Raw genomic sequence first — 9,542 nt, forward strand, 5'->3', positions numbered from 1 at the left:
GGACCTTACAGATAAGTAGTTCAAAACACCTGCAGTGTGCAGGTTTGCTGCCCACCAGATTAGGCTGCCTAGGTCTCCATCCTGTCTGGCCTTGGATACCTCCAGGGATGAGAGGCAACTCTCAAAGCTTCTCTGGGCAGCCTGTCCCAGTGTCTCTCCACCTTCTGAGTAAAGCATTTCCTCATAGCATCTAACCTAAATGTCTCCTCTTCAAGTTTAAAGACATTCTCCCTTGTCCTATCACTATCAGACCACCTAAGAAGTCAGTCTCCCTTCTGCTTACAAGCTCTCTGCTTACAAGCCCTACTGTAGGGCTGCAAAGTGGCCTCCCAAGATTACTGTCATCTCTAATCTGAACAATCTCAAGTGAAAAGAAGGTTTTAGACCACACCAGTTAGTTCTTTAATAATGCTCATTGCCAGATAGCACTGAAACATTTCTATGTATTTAACTCCATTTAAATTTTTTTATTATTATTTATAAACATTTTCCCCAAAGCTAGAATGAATCTATCAACACATAAGACACTCTTGTAAAGATCACTTCAGTGTACACAGATATAACGATAACTGCTCTTACAGATAATTGCATTCGGAGAGGTCATTCTTCACAATTCAAAGGAAATTCTGTATTGTCTCCTCATACACAGGAAATTCAGTAGGTTTTCCCAAGAGTCAACTGTATATTATGTCAGAAGTTAATTTTATTTCAGATGCCATCTCTGCTTGGCTACTGAAATAATGAGCCCTCTCTCTTTTGTAATTGTTTTCTAACTAAGAATTTGGGAAGGGGAAGAGATTTATTGAAACTAACTTCTAGGCAATTAACATTCATATTTTCATACCTGAAATATGCATTAGTTTTTTGCAAAACTGCCTACTGATGTACAATCCAAAGAGATTGTTCACTCCCTAGAAATAAATCATGTTTATTTCTTAAGGGGAACTAATAGCCTTGTCTTGACTGGCCAAAGAGCTACTGGATGAAATTATAGTTTATAAACACTTTTTGAATTCTTTTCCATTATTTAAAGCAGACAGAATTGCTTTTAGCAGCTGCACAGCTGTTTGAAATCTAAGAAATAAATAAATTTTGGATCTGCTTGAAAATTCTTCACTGTATTAATTAATATCTAAAAAGTTTGAAAAATGAACTGGAATAAAGGTATCACTCTGACAGTTCAGAATGTTCAGAAAATAAGTATTGAACTTTTTCCCCAGGAAGCTGGGACCGATTACCTCTCTGTCTCATCCAGCTCCCCACACCTCTGTTTTTATAGAAGTGGTGACTATAAATTAGTTGCAGGAAAATTACTTCTTCACCATTTCACAATGCTTCTCTTATCTAGCAGGCACAGCTGTCACATACCCAAATGTTTTTATTTATGTTGTCTCTGGCTAGAAATTTTAATGCTTTTGTCCTTTAATGAAAAACAACAACAACAACAACACATTTTTAAAATACATTGTGAATTATAACTAGCTTTGTAATTTTTTGTCCTGCAAGAGGTAAGGATTAATTATTTGTTTTCAGTCAACCAAAACATCTTCATCTCTCTCAATCATACTGATTGCTATCACTGGACCAACAGACTCAGGCTCCAGAACATGCACATACATGAAAATATCACCTTATTTTCTACTCTTTTTTAACCATTCATGCAATTCTATAAAATTCTAAAATATTGCAAAGTACTACTCAAAGGATGAGAGTTGTGTCTTGTCAAAATTAATGATCAAAGCTTCTAAACAAACAAAAAATCAAATCTTCAGTAAAAAGATAACAAAGAAAAATGGAAATTTTAGATAAAAATATAGTAGTGAGTTTTGTGTTTCTATATTTTTTATACGTAAGTAAATGGAATCAGTAAAAATGAATTTCCTGATTTCAGTTTTTAGTCCTCTTGCACTTCATAGTAAAAACATTTAGAAAATCCACTGAAAACTTTCTTAATATTTTAAAATTTTATATTTAGGCAATTATCTTTGCCTAAATTGTGTTATACCTGTGTCTTTAGCTGTTGTCTTCAACCGGTTGAAAGTTGAATTTAGGATATTTTTCTTTTAGAATGAAAAATCGTCTCTAGTTATGCATTTAAAATGTTGTAGAAATTATTTAATCTAATAGTTTTGAGAAGATAGTGACTCTTTTGTGGTGCGAGAAGAATCAAATATTGTACTAATATTAAACATCACCAAAAAATGAATTATTACTGTTAGTTTTAAGGTTACATTCAGTTCCTGTTAACAAATTCTCCATTCTCACCACAGAAAAGAACAAAATATGACAGTATTTTAAAATCTTCAAAACTCCACACAAATAGTAGGAGATTTGTATCTCTAGGGATGAACCTATCATGCTCCAATTTATAGGAGGGAGAGGAGGTTCTTTGCAATCTGTATACCCGGCGTGAGATTAAGAAACAATGGTTCAAATGTTGGTCTGACTAGTTACAAATCTTAATCAGGGAGATGGGGAACAGGAGGATGGACACTATTACGAATTAGGGTAATGGGGAAGGGGAGGAGGGCGATAGAAAAGATAGGAAAGAAGAAGCGAGGAATCTCTATAGGAAGCAAGAGGGACATAGTCACCACCATGGATCCAGTGTGGTTCGCAGTTCAGTCATTGATCTTCAGTAGTGGTGAGTCATAGGGCGCTGTTTTGTTGACGACAACAGTGACCACAGCGATGATGGCCAATTTTCAATGGTAGTACCAACTTATTTATAAGTCCAAAGTGGTCGAGCTCTCTTCGGAGTGACAGCTCAAATCCAAAGTGATTGAGTCAGCTCTCCTTGGAGTGGCAGCTTCTGGCTCTGGGATCTCAGCAGAAACTCCTTTCTTCCCATCTTCCGGGCCTTGCTAGCAGATAAGAGGGAGCAGGGATGCCCACCTGCATCCTGTTTTTCACAGGACACGATGGTATCATTCCCCAATTTTCCCATACCAAACTGGAGCTATTTCGTTACAGGCCAGATTTTCCACCAGTAAACACTCCTGAGCACTCTCTTTGGATGCAAGCAGCTCTGGATTAAGATGCTTTCAAATGTCCCCAAAGTGATGTTGATTGTCACATGGTAGCACCCATCACTTGTCTCCTCAATAAAACAATCAGAGTCTTATCACAAGAAATACCTCAGGAAGCAAGCTTTGAGCCAAAAAACAAAGGACTCTCACAAACGCAAAACTATTATTTGGTAATTACAAATCTACAAGCTAGGAAACTTTAATAAACATACTTTATTTGACCTTTTTTAGAGTCCCTTGGAAAACCATTTCTATTACTTCATCCAAACAAAGAATTTTTGTGGATGAAATGACATAGAATTTATGAGTTACAATTAAAGTTCAGAGTTTGATTTTTTTCAAACAAAGTAGGGAAATACATTATAAAAATAAAAATAAAAAAAACAGCCAAAATAATTGAGTAGATTTAAGTGTAAACATTTAAACTGCATCATTTACAAAAACAATTCATATAATCCTTGAAGAATTCTGTCAGTAAAGATCATCTGTACATGGGTTGTATTCTGACATTATTGTTCAAATGTCTGAATGATTTCCAGAAGTGCAGCAAGCATGACAGCATAATGTCTATGATTTATTTTCTGCATCACAAAAATCTGTCATGTTTGATACGATTTAATTACTCACTCATATTTTGTTGTAATCTGGTAGACATTTGTTAGAGAAAATGGTAGAGGATGTACCTTGGCTTTGGAGCCAGGTATCTCTGATCCTCTGTTTCTATGAGAATTCATTCCACGTGATCGCATTGGTCAGTAGGATATTATCTTTATTATAAGGACATACAGTGTTTAATATACATGATGTCCTCTGTATTTAAGTTTAAATTGTATTATGTTAGGGTTGTCAATTAAAAAGAATGAATAATTATGATCAACATTATGCATGGTTAGTAAAATTTCTGTTAAACTACTGACATTTCAACCAAGTCTTTTGCCAATGTTATCTTTTTTTGACTGTATTTAGGGTTCCCTCTTTTTTAGATTTAATTAACATAGATCCTGAATTAAATCCCTCAGTGGGAGGAGAAACTTATCTGACATGTTTTTCTAACCCAACTTCCACAGAAAAAGTGTTTTTAGCTGTACCACTTTTTAAGCCTTCCTAGGGATCTCTTTCTTTCAACAGAAAGGAAATGAAAGCTTTGGCGTTTTGTATTTCTGTTTGAAATGGTCCTTTTCACTTTATCTTTCTATAAGCAAAAAGAGTAATTGAAAATAATGGTACAGAAAGCAGGCCATCTCTGATTTTAAAAAGAGGCTTTACATCTCAACTACAAATTTTCCTCTACAAATTCTAGTTCTCTGTAGACATAAGAATATGAGTTTGGCTGCCATCCCATGCTAACTAGTAACAGACACAGAATAATTTAGTTTGGAGAGGACATCTTGAAACCAACTAACCTACCTCCTGCTCCTTCTAGCAGTGCTGCTCCCCATCTAGTCAGTAACTAACTGCAGCATTACATTGGGTTGTTTGATACAAAACTTTTTTTATTTGACTTTGTTGAACTTTCTGAGCTTTTGATTGCCAATTTCTTTATTTTGTTTAGGTTACTCTGAGACCTTGCTAATGGGAGTAGTCCATTTCACATCCAGACTGTTGATGAAAATGTCCTATTGGATATATTACAACTATATTACAACTCTTGAGGAGCAAAACTTATAGTACATCTGGCTTCCAGTTAGATTTTTGCTAAAGGCTACAATAGGAGATCATGTTCAAAGCCTTGCTAAGGTCAGGATAAATAGCATGCACTGCTCTTCCCTTGTCTCTAGAGCTAATTTTTTTTTTTCAGAGATGAGCTGGCCAACTACCTTTTGACATACTGACTGTGCAGGCTGTTCCCAATCACCTTCCTTCACTGAATGCATTCAAAAATGATTTTCAGAAGGATCTGATGTGTCCAAAAATGCCTTTCAGAAGGATTCACTTCATGACTTTCCTGGGGACTGAAGTTAGGCTGACCAGCTACCCAGAAGCTTCTGCCTTCTTTTTCTGAAGATGAGTGTAGATAACACTTTGTTTATCTATTTTCCCAGTCACTAGGAACCACTCTTGGTTGTATAACACTCCAAAGAATTTAGCAAGCAGCCTCCCATCTTGTTCTTCAGGAGTCTCTGAAATCTGCCTACTGACAAGGTGAGTTCTCCTCTTTACTCAGTAACAACTAACTCAACTCTCTTTCACTCCCTCAAAACTTGCTGTGAGATGCAGAGAGCTGGCAGGGCTGGAAGCAGCTATTTCCAAACTGAGGGATAGGAACTGCGAAGTTCTTTAGCCTTTGTCTCACTTTTACACTATGTAGCTTTTTCCTGAACAGGCCAAGTCACTGGAGCCTAGGGATTTCATTCTGCTATTGTTTTTCATCACTCCTCTCAAGATCTTAAACACACTGCTTCATGGTCAGTTAGTTCAAGGATAGCAATGACTATCATATCCTCAATCAGATTTTTGTTATTTGTATGCAGAAATACAGTACTTCTAGTTGTTCTGTCTAGCCCTCACTGTGTTGCCTATTTAGGATCAGGAATTCAAGTTCCTTCTTGAACTCATAAAAGAAAGACAAATAAGAAATTCAACTTGTTAATGTTCAAGTAGCATACAATTCAAGACAAAAGCCCAAGCAAAATTGATGTTTGTCTCATGTATGCTTTCAATATTCTTTTAAGTGAAAAGCTCAGTGTATTTAAATCATAACAGGTGAAAATTTCTCTATGTAACTTCAGATTTTCTTCTTCATTTCTTCTTCATTCAGTTGTTAGCAACAGCAGCAGGAGAAATTTGAACAGATATGTTTAAACTTCTGTATGGCAGTGTTGATGCAGAGCATTCTGAGGACTTTGTCCTCAAAAGCTATAAAAGGAGTTGTCTTGAAGCAGGTAGTGTCTGCTTTCTTACCTGCTTTCTAGTTTTGTTCATTGGAAGTATTCTTTTCCTAGTAACGTGACCTTCTTCACATTATTGCAGTTAGAGATGTGGCAGTTTCTTCAGCACAGATTTAGTGTTCTTGGCAGTGTATTATAAGAATATGAAAGATGTAACGATCCTTGAAAAGCATTGTGAATTATAGAGGGGAAGAAAAAAGGAATACCTCAATCAGTATTGCACTTAATCTCTGAAGGAAAAAAACTAACCATGGGACAGAAAACCCAAACTGAAGATCTTCCATACAGAAGGTATTTAGCTATGGCTTCAGCAAGCAACAATAAAAACATGCAAATCATTCTCAATAGAAATTAGTGGGTTATCTGAATATGAATAATGAATATAAATGTGTATTTTCAGTATTGACAGGAATCTTCAGAGTAGACACATGAAAAAGTAAGTATTGAGTACTCTGCAAGGCAAGTAGAGCTCAAAGACCTCAGCAAGAGATTTTTCCTTTTTCCAAAAGATCTTTCAGTACAGCAACAAAGCTCTGATGAGAAAATGTTTTCTGTCTAAAATTTTTAATCAAGATATAAATTCTTCACTATTTTTAACAATGCAGTAATTTTGTTTTAAGTATCCCATTAGATGTATCTCAGTCTCACCATTTGTATACTTCTAACTCTTCTTTTTTCATTGCTTCATTTCGTCACAACAATTACTTTTCTTCAGTAACTCATTTTTTTTTTCCAAAAAGAGTAAAGAAAATTTTAAAAGAGAAGTACTTCCAGCAGAAGAAAATCATCAGCAGAAGTTCCTTGCAGGTATCTGCCAAGATATGAAGTTGAAACTCCATATGGATGTAAAATTACTATATATTCCTATGTCTCCTGTGGAATAGGAAGATATTTACTTTTAATGGAAATTCTTTACTGAACAAGATTAATAGCTATTCCATTCTGTGGAAGGAAAAATGTTAATTTTCCCCTCTTGAATCAAATAACATAAGTATCAAGGAATAAATATACATGAAAATGCTTTTGATAAAAAAAATAATAAAAATAATAACAAATAATAAATAAATAAAAATAATGACAAATTTTGTTTTAGTTCTTTTTCTAGACAAAAACTTAAGCAAGAAGTGCAGTAACTTAATGTAGGAATACTGTCAGTGGCAGCATTGTATTTATGTACAAACTGATGACATCTGGAGCTGGTCATATATTTTAAATCATGGTAATTCAAATTTGGACGACCCAAAGATCTTCATTACATCCCAGTGACATGCAATTCCTCCAATAAGTAAAGTTCTTTAATTTATTTAGTAAAAAGTTATTCAGTAGAGAAAGTTCTAATAGAACCCTTAAATACACAGTATAAGGGATCTTTTTTTTTAGTATTCGAGATAAATTCTATTATTTATTTGCTATTGAATGGAAGCAGCCCTAATCAATGTGTTATGTATAGTAAAATCTGTAATTATGAATACCAGTTAAAAAGAGTTTCTATCTAAAAATTTATTGCATACCCAGTTTGTCCAATAAATCCAGTCTTCAACTTCTGAAATAATACAATTAAGAAAAATTCCCATGCAGTAATAACAAGACTAGACTCCCATCCTCTGATACAATCTTCTTTTAGGGTGTTCCAGAAACATTCATTTTTCCTAACAAAAATATTTGGTTTCATAATAGATACCACATTTCTTGGTAATTTGAATCCCATTAACTGCCACAAACATGAGAGACAACATGGTTGTAAAACCGTTATATCACAACCCCCTTAAAAAACATGGAGTAATTGGTGTTTAAAAACACATCAGTTATTCTGCTGCAGATTATCTTCAATTTCACCATATAGATATGTTCCTCTTTCTTGAAGAAATAAAGCTGAAGTCCTCAGCCACTGCAAATGCTAGATACATCAAGGCCCTAAAACAAACCAAGTGGAAGAAAAAAGGTTTAGCAATAATTTATTTCCACAGAATTACATGCTCTTTCCTGGTATAGTTGTGTGCTGTGTAGGGAATGTGAGTGAATTGCCAAAGAGTAAGCATGAAGAAATATCAGCATCAAGGGATTTTTAACTACTTGAAATAGAACTTCACTTGCTCAGACTTATATACAGAGTATATACAAGGAAAGATCAATAGATTATTTACTGAATTACTATACATTTGTGCTTCAGAGCCCTGCAGAAGTTAGAAACCTTAAAAATAGCCTTCAAAATGACTATTCAATTTTACCATGCAAAATTAATCATTAGTTTTGAAACCAGCAAGGCAAAAAAAAAGTTCTGTATAATTTCATTGTAGCTTTCTTGCTTGTTTTATAATATTTCAGCATACTAAATATATCACAATTTCTTCATGTGGATCACAAAGCTGTTTGATAAACCTCTTCCTTTGCACAGACTACCAATTCTCCTGTTCTTCATTGTAGTGACCATCTGTCTCTTAGTTTATGACTTCCTAGTATCACTGTAGCAAAAGTTAAGATTGCTTACATGGAAAAATAATAAGAGAAACGCCTTTAAATTATCTAGCTGAAGTTAGCTATTGGCTATCACAGTTAAGCAGCTGGAAATAAACAACATACTCAGTCACGTTCAGCCTATGCCAAAGCTATTGAGTCAATATACAGATTCTCATTAACTTTAGTTGGCTTTTCAGATCTGTGTTCCATATGTACATCAGTTTGAAAACTAAAGCACTCTTTGAACTTATACTTTCTTTGTTTAACTTACATGAGAATGTTATGCACAGTTCCTAAACTTTTGCATAGAAATATATATGAAATATATGCTGTTATTGAAGGTCGAACTAGAAAATCAAAAATAGTTCATGGTCCTTGTCATGAACTTTTCAAGTAGGAAGCATATAAAAGCTATAAAAATACTGTAGATGGAAGCTGAAAGAGACTCAGTATTAGTGAAACAGATACTCTGTATGCTAGGTTCATGTATAGATGGCTGTGTTTATTTCCTCTAAGTTTGCAGTTGCAGTGAAATTTATATTTTAATAATTTATATTATCCCTCATATATACTTAGAATTGCTAGTCATACATACATACATACACATATATACTTGTGTGTCTATATGAAGCGCTTTGTAATTAGTGTTATGAAAAACGATGCATTTAGTGTATGTGGGCAAATATATGAAAATGAAGTTAATACTTTATAGATATGTTTTCTGATTTTTCACTAGAAAAACTTAGCTCTCCAATTTGCAGAGGTATACTAGAAAATAAATGAGAAAGTAGAAAGTGTTGTATTAATATAGCAAGCAGTCTTAGTCCTCTAGATGAGGACAGAGTCACAAATAAAAAAGATATTTCCTTCTCATTGTCAATATAAATAAGATTTTTAAAGTTGACTAAAAATAGTTATTTCTATCTGTTTCATCTTTGAATTTCTACATACAGTGCTCTTATCTTGAAAAAGCAAGATAAGTTTCCTAAGTCAACGCTAACTTAAGATAACTATGGCAAGGATTTTTTTTTAAATATGTTGAAATGAAATAGTTTGGCTGTTAAAGATAATGTAATAACATATAATCTGTCAAATCACAACATAAAAATGTAAATTAAGGTGACACAGTGATTCTCCTGAAACATTAATTCTGACTATCCCAACTTCC

The sequence above is a fragment of the Phasianus colchicus genome, chromosome 4 (assembly GCF_987193195.1).
Source record: "Phasianus colchicus chromosome 4, bPhaCol1.hap1.1, whole genome shotgun sequence".
Taxonomy (NCBI): Eukaryota; Metazoa; Chordata; class Aves; order Galliformes; family Phasianidae; genus Phasianus; species Phasianus colchicus.